This window comes from Pristiophorus japonicus, chromosome 3 (genome assembly GCF_044704955.1).
Source record: "Pristiophorus japonicus isolate sPriJap1 chromosome 3, sPriJap1.hap1, whole genome shotgun sequence".
NCBI classification, from domain to species: domain Eukaryota; kingdom Metazoa; phylum Chordata; class Chondrichthyes; family Pristiophoridae; genus Pristiophorus; species Pristiophorus japonicus.
This window is the reverse complement of record NC_091979.1, coordinates 66635328-66655462: the sequence shown is the minus strand read 5'-3', so window position 1 is coordinate 66655462 and position 20135 is coordinate 66635328. Positions and strand designations below refer to the sequence as shown.

The 20135-nt window shown below is 43.0% G+C and overlaps 1 protein-coding gene across 6 annotated transcripts in view; it reads left to right on the top strand.

Annotated features, from left to right (window-relative positions):
- thsd7ba (thrombospondin, type I, domain containing 7Ba) overlaps positions 1-20135 on the top strand; it is a 1512301-nt gene that overhangs the window by 70237 nt on the left and 1421929 nt on the right. The gene's annotated exons all lie outside the window — the stretch shown is intronic.

Sequence of the window (20135 nt, the reverse complement as noted above, 5' to 3'; positions counted from 1 at the left end):
ATCAAAAGCTTTACTAAAATCTATATACACTACATCATAGGCACTGCTCTCATCGACGCTTCTGGTTACAATCAAGTTAGTCAGCCACAACCTTCCCTTAACAAATCCATGCTGACTGTCCTTGATTAATCTATGTTTTTCCAGATTTATCCTGTCGCTCAGGAGTTTTGCCAATAATTTTCCCACCACTGTGGTTAGGCTGACTGGCTTGTAATTACTCAATCTATCCCTTTCTCCCTTTTTAAACAAAGTTACAACATTAACAATCCTCGAGTCCTCCGGCACCACACCTGTAGCCAGAGAGGACTAGAAAATGATGGTCAGAGTCTCTGCTATTTCCTCTTTTGCTTCTCTTAACAGCCTGGGATACATGTCGAGTGGACAAGGGAGAACCAGTGGATGTGGAGTATTTGGACTTTCAAAAGGCTTTTGACAAGGTCCCACACGAGATTAGTGTGCAAAATTAAAGCACATGGTATTGGGGGTGATGTACTGACTTGGATAGAGAACTTGTTGGCAGACAGGAAGCAAAGAGTAGGAATAAACAGGTCCTTTTCAGAATGGCAGGCAGTGACTAGTGGGGTACCACAAGGTTCAGTGCTGGGACCCCAGCTATTTACAATATACATTAATGATTTAGACGAAGGAATTGAATGCAATATCTCCAAGTTTGCAGATGACACTAAGCTGGGTGGCAGTGTGAGCTGTGAGGACGATGCTAAGAGGCTGCAGGGTGACTTGGACAGGTTAGGTGAGTGGGCAAATGAATGGCAGATGCAATATAATGTAGATAAATGTGAGGTTATCCACTTTGCTGGCAAAAACAGGAAGGCAGAATATTATCTGAATGGTGACCGATGAGGAAAAGAGGAGGTGCAACGAGACCTGGATGTCATGGTCCATCAGTCATTGAAAGTAGGCATGCAGGTACAGAAGACGGTGAAGAAAGCAAATGGCATGTTGGCCTTCATAGCGAGAGGATTTGAGTATAGGAGCAGGGAGATCTTACTGCAGTTGTACAGGGCCTTGATGAGGCCACACCTTGAATATTGTGTACAATTCTGGTCTCCTAATCTGAGGAAGGACATTCTTGCTGTTGAGGGAGTGCAGCGAAGGTTCACCAGACTGTTTCCCAGGGTGGCAGGACTGACATATGAAGAAAGACTGGATCGACTAGGCTTATATTCACTGGAATTTAGAAGAATGAGAGGGGATCTCATAGAAACATATAAAATTCTGACGGGACTGGACAGGTTAGATGCAGGAAGAATGTTCCCGATGTTGGGAAAGTCCAGAACCAGTGGGCCACAGTCTAAGGATACGGGGTAAGCCATTTAGGACTGAGATGAGGAGAAACTTCTTCACTCAGAGAATTATGAACCTGTGGAATTCTCTACCACAGAAAGTTGTTGAGGCCAGTTCGTTAGGTATATTCAAAAGGGAGTTAGATGTGGCCCTTACGGCTAAAGGGATCAAGTGGTATGGAGAGAAAGCAGGAATGGGGTACTGAAGTTGCATGATCAGCCATGATCATGTTGAATGGTGGTGCAGGCTCGAAGGGCCGAATGGCCAACTCTTGCATCTATTTTCTATGTTTCTATGTCATCCAGGCCTGGCCTGGAAATTTAGAACATAAGAACATAAGAATTAGGAACAGGAGTAGGCCATCTAGCCCCTCGAGCCTGCTCCGCCATTCAACGAGATCATGGCTGATCTGGCCGTGGACTCAGGTCCACTTACTCACCTGCTCCCCATAACCCTAAATTCCCTTATTGGTTAAAAATCTATCTATCTGTGATTTGAATACATTCATTGAGCTCGCCTCAACTGCTTCCGTGGGCATATAATTCCACAGATTCACAAACCTCTGGGAGAAGAAATTCCTTCTCAACTCGGTTTTAAATTGGCTCCCCCGTATTTTGAGGCTGTGCCCCCTGGTTCTAGTCTCCCCGAACAGTGGAAACAACCTCTCTGCCTCTATCTTGTCTATCCCTTTCATTATTTTAAATGTTTCTATAAGATCACCCCTCATCCTTCTGAACTCCAAAAAGTAAAGACCCAGTCTACTCAATCTATCATCATAAGGTAACCCTCTCATCTCTGGAATCAGCCTAGTGAATCGTCTCTGTACCCGCTCCAAAGCTAGTATATCCTTTCTTAAGTAAGGTGACCAAAACTGCATGCAGTACTCCAGGTGCGGCCTCACCAATACCCTATACAGTTGCAGCAAGACCTCCCTGCTTTTGTACTCCATCCCTCTCGCAATGAAGACCAACATTCCATTCGCCTTCCTGATTACCTGCTGCACCTGCAAACTAACTTTATGGGATTCATGCACAAGGACCCCCAGGTCCCTCTGCACCGCAGCATGTTGTAATTTCTCCCCTTTCAAATAATATTCCCTTTTACTGTTTTTTTTTTCCAAGGTGGATGACTTCATATTTTCCGACATTGTGTTCCATCTGCCAAACCTTAGCCCATTCGCTTAACCTATCTAAATCTCTTTGCAGCATCTCTGTGTCCTCTACACAACCGCTTTCCCACAAATCTTTGTGTCATCGACAAATTTTGTTACACTACACTCTGTCCCCTCTTCCAGGTCATCTATGTATATTATAAACAGTTGTGGTCCCAGCATCGATTCCTGTGGCACCGAAAAGAACCCATTTATCCCGACTCTCTGCTTTCTGTTAGCCAGCCAATTCTCGATCCATGCTAATACATTTCCTCTGACTCCGCGTACCTTTATCTTCTGCAGTAACCTTTTGTGTGGCACCTTATCGAATGCCTTTTGGAAATCTAAATACACCACATCCATTGGTATACCTCTATCCACCATGCTCGTTATATCCTCAAAGAATTCCAGTAAATTAGTTAAACATGATTTCCCCTTCATGAATCCATGTTGCGTCTGCTTGATTGCACTATACCTATCTAGATGTCCCGCTATTTCTTCCTTATTGATGCTTCAAGCATTTTCTCCACTACAGGTGTTAAACTAACCGGCCTATAGTTACCTGCCTTTTGTCTGCCCCTTTTTTAAACAGAGGCGTTACATTAGCTGCTTTCCAATCCGCTGGTACCTCCCCAGAATCCAGAGAATTTTGGTAGATTATAACGAATGCATCTGCTATAACTTCCGCCATCTCTTTTAATACCCTGGGATGCATTTCATCAGGACCAGGGGACTTGTCTACCTTGAGTCCCATTAGCCTGTCCAGCACTACCCCCCTAGTGATAGTGATTATCTCAAGGTCCTCCCTTCCAACATTTTCGTGACCAGCAATTTCTGGCATGGTTTCTGTGTCTTCCACTGTGAAGACCAAAGCAAAATAATTGTTTAAGGTCTCAGCCATTTCCACATTTCCCATTATTAAATCCCCCTTCTCATCTTCTAAGGTACCAACATTTACTTTAGTCACTCTTTTCCGTTTTATATATCTGTAAAAGCTTTTACTATCTGTTTTTATGTTTTGCGCAAGTTTACTTTCGTAATCTATCTTTCCTTTCTTTATTGCTTTCTTAGTCAGTCTTTGCTGTCGTTTAAAATTTTCCCAATCTTCTAGTTTCCCACTAACCTTGGCCACCTTATACGCATTGGTTTTTAATTTGATACTCTCCTTTATTTCCTTGGTTATCCACAGCTGGTTATCCCTTCTCTTACTGCCCTTTTTCACTGGAATATATTTTTGTTGAGCACTATGAAAGAGCTCCTTAAAAGTCCTCCACTGTTCCTCAATTGTTCCACCGTTTAGTCTGTGTTTCCAGTCTAATTTATCCACTTTCAAAGCTGCCAAGACCCTTAATTCTTCGTCTCTCACTATGTTTATCTTGTCTAATATCCTCCTCCCTCATTGCAAAGTCTGCATCGCCCCTCTCTTTTGTGAAATGTGGTTCAGTGTCAATTTTTGTTTCCTGGAAAGCACCTTGGGATGTTTTACTATGTTAAAGGTGCTTTATAAATCCAAGTTGTTGTTGTTGAATTATTTTCTCTCCCCTGTACATGGTACCACTCTCTCTAATAAGGATATCATCAGTTGGAACACTCTCAAACTTCTGCCAACAATGCTGTATAACTATCTGCTCAGAGATTGCATAAGACAGCAGCCTATGTGTGACTCACCATTTGATTTTCTCACCCTCTGTGCTGAACATCTCTGATTAGGTCCATATCTGACTCGCTGAAAATAGGCATTCATTTTGCTGATATCTTTTGTGGTAATAAACCGGGATACTTTACAATTCATGAACTTATCTTTAAAAATTAGAAACAGCTGATGATTTTTTGTTTTATTAATTCTCGGAACGTGGACCTCGCTGGCAAATCTGGCATTTATTGCCCATTTGATACACCTGAGTGGCTTAAGAGGGCAGTTCAGAGTCAACCACGCTGGTGTGGGATTGGAGTCATGTATGGGCCAGGCCAGGTAAGGTTGGCAGGTTTCCTTCCCTAAAGAACACTTGTGAATCAGTTAAGTTTTTACGAGAATCCGATAGCAGTTTTTTTATTTCCAGATTTTTTTAAACTATTAACATTCTCAAACTGCCATGATGGGATTTGAATTTGTGTTCTCTGGATTATTCATCCAGGCCCCTGGATTGCTAATCCATTAAATATACTGCTGTATCCTCTGCAGCCTTCTGATGGTATATAATTATTTTTCTTGTAATAAAAATAAATGTGAAATAAAGCAACAATTTCAAGCTGGTATGAACAGATTTTTTTTTAACATTCACTTCCCTAAGTATTAATCTTATATTTTCCAATAACATATTTCTCTATTTGCTGCACTTACATACAGATTAAAAACATATATTCATAATCTATTTAAGGGCAGCCTCTTTAGAATTAGCTTTTGGTTATTAAAAGTGCATCTAACTAATTTCTCTTGTTTCTGATTTTTTTCATTTTCATCCATTTAATTATAATATCTTACAGTTTAAATAAATGCACGGGCTGGGATTTATCCTCTGTTAATTCCCAGTGTTCATAAATCTTCAACAGAAATTTAACAAACTGCAAATTAGTGTAATTTCTATTCTTCATGTTGTTTCCATCCAAACGGATATGTGTTACACCGGTTAACTTCAACATATTTTCAGTAAAGCTTTGAATGTGAATTTCATGGGTATCACAAATACCATTTTTGATATCAGCATATATAGCCTGGTATAAGTTCAAATTTATTCACTAAATTATAGTCTTTCTGCTTTGTGAAATATGAATGATTAAAATGCAACCATTCTGTATTGCAATTACCAATGTTTCTAGATAATTAAAAGTTTTGCATCTGACACATATCTGTAACATCACACCTTTCAAAGCTGGCCACTTACAGGTGTGATCCCAAAAGTTACAGACTTCAGCAGTTACAGCTCCTTAATGTTCAGCCATGAACTCATTGAATAGCGGTGCAGGCTCGAAGGGCCGAATGGCCTACTCCTGCACCTATTTTCTATGTTTCTATATTAATTCCCCAAAAATCATGATTGTGACTAATCAAAAATCTGACTGACTGTGAAAGAAATAACAAAAAGTACTAGCAAAAAATCAAGCTACGAAATCCCTATTTTTTTTCTCTCTCATAGTTAATCATTCCCAAAACAGCAAGTACCTCAAAACCAACTAATCAAATAATTCAATTCTTTTCTGTGCCGCTTTCAGTTGCCATTTTCTTTCAACATTCAGGTCAAAAGCTAAAAATAACATTTGCTCAAGCTTTTCAATCTGCTTCTGTGGAATGATAACACCCAGAGTGTACTTTGAGAACCAGGGGAAATATTAATAAATAGTAAATGTAAGCTAATCAATGAGCTGTTAAATTGATGGGAAACTGCACACTAACTGGTGAAAAAACACAGCAAAAATGAAAAGATTCAGGGGGATAAAATTCTGCAGGGGTTCCACTAGTTTTCTGAGATAACTCAGGTAGAACCATCGGGAAAAGCATGGAAACAGCTGTTCCTGCCACTTCCCTGGAGTTTTCACTCCTCCCCATCAGATTTATAACAGGACACCAGTGGAACACAGGATTTTTAGCTCCTTCATTTTGTCAGTGGATTACAGTTTAAATTGTGTTGAATTCTTAGAGGGTTATTATAACCACCCCATTCCCACACTATGTAGTTGACTTTTAACTGCCTTCTGAAGTTGCCCTAGCAAGCCAATCAGTTGTATCAAACCACTAACAGCAGTTCAAGAAGAAGGTCAACCATGATCTTCTCAGGGCAACCTAAAAATGGGCAATAAATGTCAGCCTTGCCAGTGACACCCACATTCTGTGAATTAATGTAAAGAAAATCTGGATTGTACACTTTACAGGCTGAACATTTGAAACATTGGATTTAAATCTGTGATAGAAGTGTGTGATAATCTGTCTACCTTTGTGCCTTAATTGCAAGAACATAAGAAAAGTCAAGGACAAGAGAAGATTGTGGCACATTTGATAGTCTATAAATTGTAGCACTAGGGCACTTGACATTAAGTTACAACATTTTAAGTACCTCGGAATCAGAAAATAAATACGTAATGGTTTAGGCAGCAATTTAAAGAATGAACTGTTTAATTCTCTAGAGAGGTGTTACACATACACTGAAACCAGGCCCTGGAGACTGTCACATAAATATATATGTGCATTTTAAAATAAGTTAAATATAACTAATGGTGAGGAACAACTGGGGAGAGCTTTTATATTAAATGTGTTGCATTTATCCCTGGTCCAATGAACGGAATCATTTTCAGTGAGTAGCTGTTTATAACAATCGAGAGGTTGAAACACTATGGAGTTCTGTACGTATGCAGTAAAAATCAAGCAAATGGTGGCCTGCAATTTGTGGTCGGCGGCGAAGCAAAGGCATTTACCGCCGACCCCAAAGTAAGGCTCCCACAAAAAAAAATCTCGCGATCTCATGTGGCGAAGTTCTGCTTTTCCGACATGTAGTTGAAATCAGTGTAGTTTAATGGGAATCCCATAGCACAAGCTGCTGTGGCACCAACAAGCTATTTAAGCAGTCAATCACAATGCTGAAATCTCACAGCAAGTCAATAAGCTCCTTTGATTCTAACTTTAAAAAAAGTGTTAGAGAGCAAAAGAAGGATTGGGGCTCTTTCATGGGGAAAAGATAAATCTGAAATAAAGATGAACAAACTTATTAAAAAAATACATAATTTTTTTTAACGTTTCTTAATTTTAATTTTGATTAAAATTGATAAATTTGACACTCCACAAAATTAAAATGAGTTTTTCAATGCCATAAACTTTGCTTCGCAGTCAATATGCTGTTAAAACCCCAGTTACACCTAATCCAAAAGGATCTAACTTTTAATGGGGTATTTAACAGCGATATTACTGCAGAAATGACACAGTTTTTGTCAGTTTCTCCAATTTCACAGATTTCACTGATTGGCAGCTATGGGGGAGGGGCCACAGCACAGCCAGTGTCGGATCAGTGAATGACAGACCGCAGCTTCTGGATTTCTGGGTTGGGATGCGCATGCGCTAAATCCTGAGTTAGGTCAGTTTCAAAGGAGTAATAACAGCGTACGCAAATTCTAGGCCGATATTTTTAACTATTGTGACGAAAATAGAGGTGAATTTGGGAAGGTGCTGAGTGAAGGCTGGGCACTACTCTATAAATTTATAGAGAGAAAGAAAAATGAAAAAGAGAATAAATAATGGGCAACTCTAGACACTTTCTATTGGTCAGCGCAAGAACGACATTCTAAACTAGGTCACGCAGCTATGGTAAGTACATGAGCAGGGAGTTCTGAAAGTGGGAATTGGAAAATAGAAGGGTATTCATCCACATTTTCTTCCTGCAGAAACATTGAATCAAAATATTAAATTTTTCCACAAAAGATTGACATTGCTATACTGACAGTGTACTGTGTAATTCACTTTCCATTTCAGGTTATTTATTTTAAATAATACAACTTTACTACACAATATGAAGTGTAATTAGTTTGTGAGCTAATCATTGAGCTATTAAATTGATGGAAAGCTGCACACTAACTGCAGTGGAAATTGATGAGATGGATTCTTTAAAATATTCTGATAATCTTGGTTACCTCGCTAACGAAAAGTTGCTTTGAATTGAGCGGCAAATCCATACCACATGTAGCACATGTAGCTCACATTTGCTTTGTACCTTAATTGGGAGAAGCAAAAAAATTTTATTCAGTTCACTTGTATGGATTTTGTGACTTCTGAATCCCCAAAGAATGATTTGATATATCTGCCGGAATAATAATGGAAATGCTGCAAATCATCAATGTTCATGTTCGTGCACCATCATTAGGGAAGGCCTGGTGGGCAAGTTGAATACAATACAGCTTGATGTCTTGGAAAATTATACACTTAGAACAAAGTGAACAAAGTAATCTGGGTCAAGTCTTTTTTATTTTGGAACATTTGAAGCATAAATGAGTTGGAACTGGTGACAGAAACAAAGATGTCTAAGTTTACTGACAAAACAAAATTGTGGGGGGGTTGGGAGGGTGGTCAGGGCTATAAATAACAAGGCACAAGCAGACTAACACACAGAGATCTGGACAGATTGAGATTGGGCTGACATTTGGCAGATGGCATTTAATGTGGAAGTAGAGTAAGCAGTCGGAATGTGAGTAGACTACAGGATGGGAGTAGTGCAGAGCTCCTCCTGTATATTCCAGGAAGTGCAAGTGTTGCTTAAGCATGCCGACAGTCTGCTCAATTGTACTATTGATGGCAGCATAGCTCTTATAGGCCAGTTTTGTATCCCCCCAGGTTCCTGACAAAAGTCATGAGCCATGTCTGGTGGGGGTACTCCTTGTTGCCCAGTAAACAGCCCGTGACCTGATTGGAATAAAGGTGGCACAAAGGACTGGCACAGGATGAATGTATGATGACTGCTGCCAGGAATACAGACCTGCATGCTGTGCTGCCTGAGGTCACAAACAAGCTGGACAAGAACGAGTGGAATCCCTCTTTCTTCGGAAAAATGTCAACTTAATGATGAGGAGCAAGCAGGACAATGTGGATGCAGTATGTGGTGCCATGGATCCTGGTGAAGACTGCAATGTGGGTCAAGCCTAGTACTGATCAAAATTGAGATCAAGGCAAAGATGGAATTATTATGACAGGTGATTAAAAGCTTGGTCAAAGATGACCTTAAAGGAGGGGAGAGGGAGAGGTTCAAGGAGGGAATCCCAGAGCTTGGGGCCTAGATAGCAGAAGGTATGGCCACCAATAGTGCAGTGAAGCATGTGAGTGATGCACAAGAGACCAGAGTTGTAGGAATGCAGCGTTCATGTAGGATTAATACAAAAGCAAAATACAGCGGATGCTGGAATCTGGATTAAAAGCAGAAAATGCTGGAAATCTCAGCAGGTCAGACAGCATCTGTGGAGAGGAAGCAAAGTTAATGTTTCGGGTCGATGACCCTTTGTCAGTACTGGAGAGTGTTCGAAAAGAACAGATTCTTAATGAGCACTGAAAGGGGAGGGGAAGAAAGAACAAAAGGGAAAGTCTGTAATAGGTTGGAAGACAGGAGAGATTAGAGAGACAAAAGAGATGATGGCCCAAATTCAAATGGTAATGCCAGGAGTTAGAAAAATATTCGTCAAGATAGGGTGTGAATGATGGGATAATGACCAACTGCCATTAGAGATCAGGAGAAAAATAGAAAGAAAAAAGCCGGCTCTGAGGGGGTCGTGGGTGGGGGGAAGGGAGCCAAAGATTGGCAGCAGTTACGCTCTGAAATTTTTGAACTCCATCTTGAGTCCGGAAGGCTGTAAAGTGCCTAAACGAAAGATGAGGTGCTGTTCCTTGAGCTTGCGTTGAGCTTCGTTGGAACAGTGTAGGAGTCCGAGGTCAGAGAGGTCAGAGTGGGATGATGCGACCTTTCACACTAGTGCCTCTGACATGACTTCCTTTTTCCTCAACAGAGGATTCCCCTCCGCAGTGGTTAACATGGCCCTCGACCATGTCTGTTCTATTTCCCGCACCTTTGCTCTCACCCCTTCCCCTCTCTCTCTCAGAATCACAACAGGGTTCACCTTGTCCTCACCTTTCACCTCACCAGCCTCCACATTCAATGGATCATCCTCCGCCATTTCCACCACCACCAGCGTGATCCCACCACCAATCGCATCTTCCCCTCCCCTCCACTCTCAGCATTCCAAAGGGACCGCTCCCTCTGTGACACCCTCGTCCATTCTGCAGTCACCTCCAGCATCCCCCCCCCTTCCCACGGCGCCTTTCCATGCAAGCGCAGGAGATGCCCTTTAACCTCCTCCCTTCCCATTATCCAGGGCCCCAAATACTCCTTCCAGGTGAAACAGCGATTTACTTGTACTACTTTCAATTTAGAATTCTGTATTCGCTGCTCACGATGTGGTCTCTTCTACATTAGGGAGACCAAGCATAGATTGGGTGATCGCTTTGCGGAGCACCTCCATTCAGTCCACAAGTGTGACCCCGAGCTTCCAGTCACCTGTCATTTTAATTCTCCACTGCATTCCCACTCTGACCTCTCTGTCCTCAGTGTCCTACACTGTTCCAACGAAGCTCAATGCAAGCTCAAGGATCAGCGCCTCTTTCTTTCTTTCTATTTTTCTCCTGATCTCTAATGGCAGTTGGTCATTATCCCACCATTCACGCTCTATCTTGACTAATGTTTTTCGTACTCCTGGCATTACCATTTTAATTTGGGCCATCATCCCTTTTGTCTCCAATCTCTCTTGTCTTCCAACTTATCACAGACCTTCCCTTTTGTTCTTTCTTCCCCTCCCTCTTTCAATGCTTGTTAAGAAAGAATCTATTCATTTTGAACACTCTCCAGTTCTGACGAAGGGTCATTGACCCGAAACGTAAACTCTGCTTCCTCTCCACAGATGTTGCCTGACCTGTTGAGATTTCCAGCATTTTCTGTTTTTATTCTTGAAGGATTGTAGTGTTGGAAGAGGTTACAGTAGGACTATATAGACATGTTACATAGTGATCATAATTTTGGAGTAGTGTACTTATACTAATTTTCCAGCTTTCTTCTCAAACTCCACCCCAACCTGCCAACTTCCGGATTTTACAAAGGTGGGTCAATGGGTGGGCAGCCAACCTGCTCCCAGGAGACAGGTTGTCAATGTAAATATTCTAATGAGGCTGGTAGCCTCTGGTTCAACCGGTTTTACAGGTTTAATTATGGTCTTCTGGGTTTCCCAGACCTCAGCAAGCCTGACAGCTGAAGGGAGGTGAGGAAAGCTTTGGGGATAATTTAAGTGCCTTTACAACACTGCTTTTGGGCTAGGAGGAAAAGGAGTGCTCTTTCACCCCTCTCCCTCCCCTCCTCCCCCATACAAAGACCCCAGGGGCCGCTGATTGGACCTACCTGGCTATGTGGCCTATTCCATTATCCTTCCTGTCAAACTGGAAGCCAAACCTGTCAATCAAGCTAACTTCCAGCCGGGGAACCAGTTCAGGACAAAAGACGCACGGTGTGAAACCATGACTTCTGGGATTCCCCACTGAGACTCTGCCCCCTCCACTACTTAACCCATCCCTGTAATTATCCAGACCTATGCCTCATTTAGATAGTTAGTATGCAAAGTCATGAGGCATCCCTGCAATGTCATGTTAATAGTTGAATATTAAATCTTTCATACCTCTATCCAAGTATGGTTGCTAAGTGCCTCCTTACTAATATTAGCTATCTTTAACTTTTGTTTTCAAAAATAAATATTAAATTTTTTTATTTTATAATCCACATTAGATAAGTGTGAACCCTTAAAGTGCTACGAATGAATTTCTTGTCTATTGTCAGTGTAATGGTGCATTGACAGTACAACAGTGGTGTCGTTGAGATGTGGGTTCACTTTGCAGTTAAAAATGTGAATGCAACCTAAATCCAGAGTAAGGCTCAACATGACTAGACGGTGTTTCATTCTGCTTCACTCTGCCGTTCGGTGGGGTCTTCGCACCTGGTTTACCTTACACAAGCTCGGTGCAAGATTTGTCCTATCGCTAAATTTGTACAGGTACATCTGAAATCTGGCAACCTCGGGACTGAGACTGCGCCGGGTTTTGGATTTTTCTGGATTTTGGGACAAGAAAATCAATACGTTTGAAATCTGGCAATCTCAGGTCCGAGACTGTACCGGTTTTCGAATTTTGGACCTCGCTGTTGCCGCTCCTCGCCGCCCACTGACCCTCCGCTCCTCACTTCCCGCCGATTCTCGCTGCCCCAGTGCTGCGTTTTTTCCATTTTTTATCAGTTTCCTCGTCCCTTGCTGCCCAATGTCACCACCTTGGCCGCCTCAATAATGTCCGGTTTTCGGACAATTCCGATTTTCGGACAGCCGAATTCAGGACGTTGTACCTGTAGTATCAATGCACCTTCAGCATTAAGTTCTAAGCTACTTAGGATAACTTTTCTAAAGCAATCTAAAATTGATTACTGTTTAAAATTATTAATATTGAATATTAATATTGAAAGATCTCTAATATACTATAAGCTTGTTTCATAATGTGTGTTATTAATATTGAAAGATCTCTAATATACTATAAGCTTGTTTCATAATGTGTGTTACAATTGCATTGACTCACCTAAAACCTTGAATTAGTGGTGTACATTCTGTTCTTTTAGGGATATTTATTGTTTTCAACAGGGAAGTGGTATGCAAAATCTTATCATAATATTTGGAAAAATCTATCTAGATTTGGGTTTAAAAATTCAGTATCTCTACATAAGAATGACTGTTGATGGATGCTTATTCTCATGCCACTTTTAAATGTTAATCTGCATTTTTAGAAGCAGTATCCATATTTATAAAATCTCTTATTCAAGAAAGTTATGACGAAGATAATGACTGAAGTGGGCACCAGTTCAACACGCTCACTCCATGTGATATTTTCCTCCCTTTTCCTGAAGATATCATGGGTGACAGCAGTCCTTGGTACCTCACACAAGTGACCATTCTTATGTGAATCTATGCAATAACTATTCAACAATGGATAGTTAACAGTGATTATGATCTTAGTCAACATCCACATATGCGCACTTTCCAGCAAGGGTCACTGGATAATAATTGAGAGCAGGAACCTCATTCACTTTCCTTAGCCAGGGCCATTAAGTCAATTGTAACATCTAAATTGTTGTACTGGTTGAGATCAGTCAACTCATTGGAGACAGGGGACTGTACCTTCCTAATCTGTATGACTCAGTTCCATACTAAGCAGTGTCTTTACTCAATTTGGTCATCAAGTGTACAAGATGATTCATAGTGCAGAGTTTGCTTTTGTCACCAGCTCTTGAAGTTGATATTTCTCTTCTATTAGCAGAATAACCCTGTTTTATACTACAGAATGGATCCTCCAACGAGAGGTAGAAAAAGATAGGGATAAAACATGGCCACCTCCAGTTTGACCTCCTCCGTTTCGTCTGCCCCAAAAAGTTTGTTGCCATCCTCCGCCTGCTCCAGGACAACATGCAAGCAGTGGTCCTGACCAACGGATCCACAACACACCCAATCCACATCTGGACTGGGGTCAAGCAGGGCTGCATCATCGCACCAGCCCTCTTCTCGATCTTCCTCGCTGCCATGCTCCACCTCACACTCAGCAAGCTCCCCGCTGGAGTGGAACTAAACTACAGAACCAGTGGGAATCTGTTCAACCTTCGTCGCTTCCAGGCTAGATCCAAGACCATCCTATCCTCTGTCGTCGAGCTACAGTACGCGGACGACACTTGCGTCTGTGCACATTCAGAGGCTGAACTCCAAGCCATAGTCAACATCTTCACCAAGGATTACAAAAGCATGGGCCTTGCACTAAACATCCGTAAGACAAAGTTCCTCCACCAACCTGACCCCGCCACACAGCACTGCCCCCCAGTCATCAAGATCCATGGCATGGCCCTGGACAATGTGGACCACGTTCCATACCTCGGGAGCCTATTATCAGCAAGGGCAGACATCGATGACGAGGGCCAGCGCAGCCTTCGGCCACCTGAGGAAGAGAGTGTTCAAAGATTAGGCCCTCAAATCTGGCACCAAGCTTATGGTTTACAGGGCTATAGTGATACCTGCCTTCCTGTATGGCTCAGATACGTGGACCATATACAGTAGACTCCTCAAATCGCTGGAGAAATACCACCAATGATGTCTCTGCAAGATCCTGCAAATCCCCTGGGAGGACAGATGCAAAAACTTTAGTGTCCTCGATCAGGCCAACATCCCCAGATCGAAACACTGACCACACTTGACCAGCTTCATTGGGCGGGCCACATTGTACGCATGCCTGACACAAGATTCCCAAAGCAAGCGCTCTACTCGGAACTCCTACACGGTAAGCGAGCATCAGTTGGGCAGAGGAAACTTTTCAAGGACACCCTCAAAGCCTCCTTAATAAAATGCAATATCCCCACCGATACCTGGGAGTCCCTGGCCAAAGACTGCCCTAAGTGGAGGAGGAGCATCCGGGAGGGTGCTGAGCACTTCGAGTCTCGTCATCTAGAGCATGCAGAAAGCAAGCGCAGGCAGCGGAAGGAGCATGCGGCGAACCAGACTCCCCACCCACCCTTTCCTTCAACGACTGTCTGTCCCATCTGCGACAGAGACTGTAATTCCTGTATTGGACTGTTCAGTCACCTGAGAACTCACTTTTAGAGTGGAAGCAAGTCTTCCTCGATTTTGAGGGATTACCTATGATGATGATGGTGACTGCCTCCTGTCCATGTCTAGTCTTTCCATTCCCACTCATTAGGAATATATAATCACCCATTTTGAGTTGAAGATGTAACCTAATTGTATTTGTGCCACTCTGAAAAATGTTTAGGTAGGTTAAATCACTCTTACTGATCACAAATATAATTCCTAGGATTCATAGTCTTGACAGTTCTGACCTGCCCTAAAATTGAGTGCGTCGAGAGTTCTTGGTGCTGTACCTTCTCTGTTGACACAACAAATGTTTGTTGATTGTTTATTTTTGCAGTATACCATTTATAGTGGCAGATGGGAGCGAAATCATGCACTGGTTAGACACATGTTCGGTACTATTAATGTGGTTGATGGTGCTGTGTTTATATTGTGCAACTACCGTTGCTCTTCACTTTGTTTCATTTTTCTTCTGTTGTAGAATGAAAGAAAAAGGAAACCAAAAGCCTGGCCTTTATATATCACAATTCACAACCTCGTCATCTGTCAAAAAAGATTACAGCCAATTAATTACTTTTTGAAGTCTAGTTATTGTTGTAATTACTAGGTCTCTGCATGGCAGCCTGGCCCAGCAGACTGAGTGGCCCCCGGTCTGCGAGCACCATCGGAGCAGGCCGGGGAGCGGAAGGAGCATCGTGGCTGCACACCACTCCAGGGAGCAGCACGTGCTGGAGCAGGAGAGCAATGGCAGTGAAGAGGGACGTCACTAAGGTCCAGGTCGGTGATTGGAGTGTGGGCAGGTACATCAGGAGCGGTGAGATCGGGCGAAGGAGCGGCGAGAGATTGTAGAGCGATGTGATTGGGGCCCAGGAGAGGCGTGAGTTGGGGCCAGGGGCTCGATATGTGTGTGCACATGGTCCGTGCAGCAGAGCTGGTCTCCAGTCGTCTTGGTTAATCCTTGCCACTGGACCAAGACCTAGCTCTGTCAAGCCCGTGTGGTGGCTTGTGTGCAACGGCAGGCACACGTTAAAATCCACGCACAGGCATCTTCCATCCTTCAAGGTTTAGTTTGGGACCTGGAATTTTAGGTCCTTCATTGAAACACCTGTGAACTTTTTGACGTGGAAGCAAGTCATCCTCGATTCGAGGGACTGCCCATGATGAGGTATGAAATGCAGGAGCCAATTTGCACACAGCAAGGTCCCACAAACAATAATGAGATAATGATCACACAATCTGCTTTAGTGATGTACTATCCCGGCCACACAACACATCCAAGGGATGTTTAGTATATACACCCATCCATTTCACTTTTTTGTTTCTTTAAATGTTTTCCCTCTCTGTGTCCCAGGTATTGGTAGATTTTTCACACTTAACCTGGGCCATTTTTGCATCCATTACTGGTTATATTATATTTGATTCAATGATTCTGGTGGAATGGTTCTGGGGCTGTCATATAGATTCCATAAGATTGCACGGGACTGGAGAAGGGGCTCTGACCACACTGGATTCAGTGTCATTGTGCTTCCTGCACAGTTATCAGGTGTGCATAGAATGTCAGAAGGTGGAATATCTGGAATAAAGGGGCTCAAAAGGCCGCTGCTTATTTTTGATGCCAGGAAATAAACCTGTTCAACAGTTGACTCGTATAGATAAACTTGCTTTTATATAGTGCCTTTCATGGCCTCAAAACGTCCCAAAGCACTTTACAATCAACAAAGTACTTTTGAAATGTAGTCACTGTTATTATGTCGGAAACTCAGCAGCCAATTTTGCGCATAGCAAGGCTACACACAAAACAATTTATTGGGTACATTTAATGTTATTGCGAAATATATCATTTCTTGTACTTTTTAAAATCTTTTTTTTCTTATTTTGTACATTTTCAATTTCAGTTAGTGAGAAAAAACGATGACTGCAATTCTTTTTCAAAGAGCATTTTGATGCAATTTTGATGGTAAAATATTTAGTTTGTCATTATAAGTGCTTACATACAGACTTACAATGTTCAATATTGCCATATTGGACAAGAAGTGTGTACTATATAAACAATTTTATACTGTCTTCCGTATACTGTAGCACAAACTGTACCAATTATTTCCTATAATACTTTCCCCACGTCACTCAATAACACTCCTGGGGCTGGATTTTAGGCTTTTCTGTTTTTGGAGCAAAAATGGAGGTGGGTCGAGAAAGTTACCGGCCAGGAATAATTTGCGCTTTGATAAGGAAATTTCGGCATCTGGGCCCTGCGCCAGGGGGTGCAGCGTGAAGGGAGGGGTTGTACACTTGTCATGGCACAAAAATGGGAAACTTGTAAACTAAACTGCTGGGCCGTGTACACTCAAAGAGGCCTGGGAGGTGGGGGGGAACCTTAAAAAAAAAACATAAAAACATTCCCCAAATATTGCCCACGCCACCACAACACAAATCGCTAAAAAAATTAAAAGAATGAACACTCGCACTTACCTTCAGAGTACTTTATCTTCCTCACTGTCGCCGGCATGGCTGGACCATACCGATTTCCCAGGCGATCATTTCCGGGCGGACGGATCGGTAAAAGTCCAAACTCCTGCTGGTGTCGCAACCAGAGGCGTTGTACACCCGGCGCAGCTCTTCCCGGCGGTGCTGCTGAGTGTCACCGCAAAACCCGACCGGAGGATCACGACGGGACGCAGGACACCTGAACGCCGCCTTTCATGCCGCTCCGCCAGAGCGTAAAGGACTGGAAAATCCAGCCCCGATTGTTCTAAAACACAACATCTTCTGACTCCCTGTAATCAATGCTCTGAGAGAGCTGCTCCTATGTGCAGTCATCCATATTGATTTAGGTCTGAACGTTTAATCACTGATAAACCACACACAACCAAGACTGGCAAAGGAAAAATCAAAGCCAACAAAAAGAATCAAAGCCGTGTCTTCAACATTTATAGAAAGCTAACAAACTCTAGAAAGCTAGCAAGTGGAGTTCAAAGTATAATCTAATGTTGTGATTTAGAACAGAGTTAAACACCCCACATGAGTTCTATTCTGGATTTAAAATGTCATCTATAATCCTTCCTTGTTATTTATTATTTATTATGAAATATGTAATTAAATACAATGGCCGTATGGTTAACTAGGTGATGGGACTTTGGACCCCAATTTGAGTCTCTGGCTTTCACATCATGCTGTGTACAAGTCTTTCTTACTTAAAATCATGCTAACTACTAATGTTCTTGTTATATATGCATGTTAATGTATGTATTGTAGCACTAGACCACTGAATGTACCTACACCCTGTATACACTATACCTGTACCACCAGAGGGTGCTACTGCTGGAGACCTAAGGGTCACCTGTACACTGCAGGTAACCAAGTATAAAAGGGAGCTCACCTCTTGGTGTCCTCACTCTAGAAGCTGCAATAAAGGACTAAGGTCACTACAATTCAAGTACTTTACCCATACCTCGTGGAATCGTTATTAGAGTGCTTGCATATACTACAACTGGCGATGAGATTACTACGAATTTCCATGCACAATATGTCTACCCTAAACAACTTCCAACAATTTGCTGATTGGGAAGATTGGGATGTCTTTGTGGAAAGGCTTGAACACTTTTTCATCGCGAACGACCTGGCTGGGGACTCACCGACCTCGCTGGCGGACAAGCGCAGAGCCATCCTGCTCAGCAGTTGTGGGCCCAATGTCCATGCCCTCGTCAGGGACCTGCTAGCCCCAGCAAAGACAACAACCAAGACCTATGCGGAGCTCTTAACTTTAATACAAGAACAACTCAAACCCAAAGAGAGCATTCTCACAGCCAGACACCGATTCTTCACCCACCGGCGGCCCGAAGGCCAAGAAATTGCTAAATATGCTGCAGATCTGAGCAGATTGGCGGCACCGTGTGATTTTGGTGACTACCTCACTGAAGCACTAAGGGACATCTTTGTTATTGGAATCGGCCACGAGGGCCTCCTCCTTAAACTGCTCTCTGCGGGCACTACGGTCACCCTGCAGAAAGCAATCAAAGTGAGCCAGGCATTCATGATTTCAGTCTGCGACTTACCCCATAAGTCCAAAACGCACCCTACCGCATCAGTGGACTCAACCCAACTGAAGATTGCGCAGTAAGAAGTCTTCTCCGACATTCGGGGTACGGCAAGCAGAACCTACTGAATCCAGCGAACCCTGAAATCGCGAACTACCGCTACCTACCGTTAAAGGATTGGTAAGCATAGTCCCTGTTTGCCTTGGAGTCTAATCTAGTCAGTGTTAGGTATTGGGATGTGGGAGGTGTATTATTCACTGTAACCCCTTTGAATGTGTGATGTACTGTTCTTTATTTGAGTAATTATAAGTTTGACATTATATTTTCTTGTCTTTAATAAAACCAAAGTTTTTTGCACCAGTTGTCTCTTGCATTTTATCACGTCCCCCAAATAAATCCAGAGTCTAGAACCCAGGGAGTGGAAGCGATTCGAACCGCTCAGAAGGTCAGAGGTGAACCTGACTCCCACACCACCCCCTACAACAGAGATACTGATAGCACACAAGAAAGCTTTGTAAGTGACAAATGTGAAAATGTAAAGTGATACAACAATGTCAAGTCGGCTAGTTGCAGTCGGAGCCAATGTATCATGCATATGAATGATAGAATGAGAAATGATACCGGGTTCTACATGTATACTGACAATACCAAAAGTAACCCCCCCGTGGGAAACACCCAGGTCCAGCAGGCTACTTGATCAAGTAGCCTGCGCTTCCGGGACCAATGTGATGCCGCAGGAAAGATTCACCCACAACCAGTGGGAGCATACCGACTACAGGGACAGCAGTCAATGGACAGCACAGCCACCACCACTGGCAACCTGCCCCAGATCGGCCCTATCCCCCCTCGCCACCAGGGCCAGCACCAGGAGCAAGAGGCCAGTACCCTCCAGCTTTCCCGGCGGGACCTGGGATGATCAGACTTCCACCACCTTGAAGGGCAGCAGGGTAACCCTACAGCCCCCAATAGAGAACAAGGAGGTCTAACCACCTTGTGGCTCTGCCCACCACTAAACGCCCTCTCCCACCCAATCAACAATGTATGTACCTTACCCATAACAATATGTACTTGCTCCACCACTGCGGAATCCTCCAACAGTGGCATATCCACATGGTCTATGTAAGGTGGGGGGGGGGGGAATGAATGTGTGCAGCCACGAACACATGGACCACACCCGGCACCCACACAACCCTCACCACAACTCCCCACCGTCCACCATACATCACCTCCCCTTGTCATGGCAATAAGGACTTGGGAAAGACTTAGGGGGGAGTGTTGTTATATATGCATGTTAATGTAGGTATTGTAACACTAGAGCACTGAATGTACCTTCACCCAGTATACACCATACCTGTACCACCAGAGGGTGCTACAGCTGGAGACCTAAGGGTCTGTACACTGCAGGTAACCACGTATAAAAGGGAGCTCACCTCTTGGTGTCCTCACTCTAGGAGCTGCAATAAAGAACTAAGGTC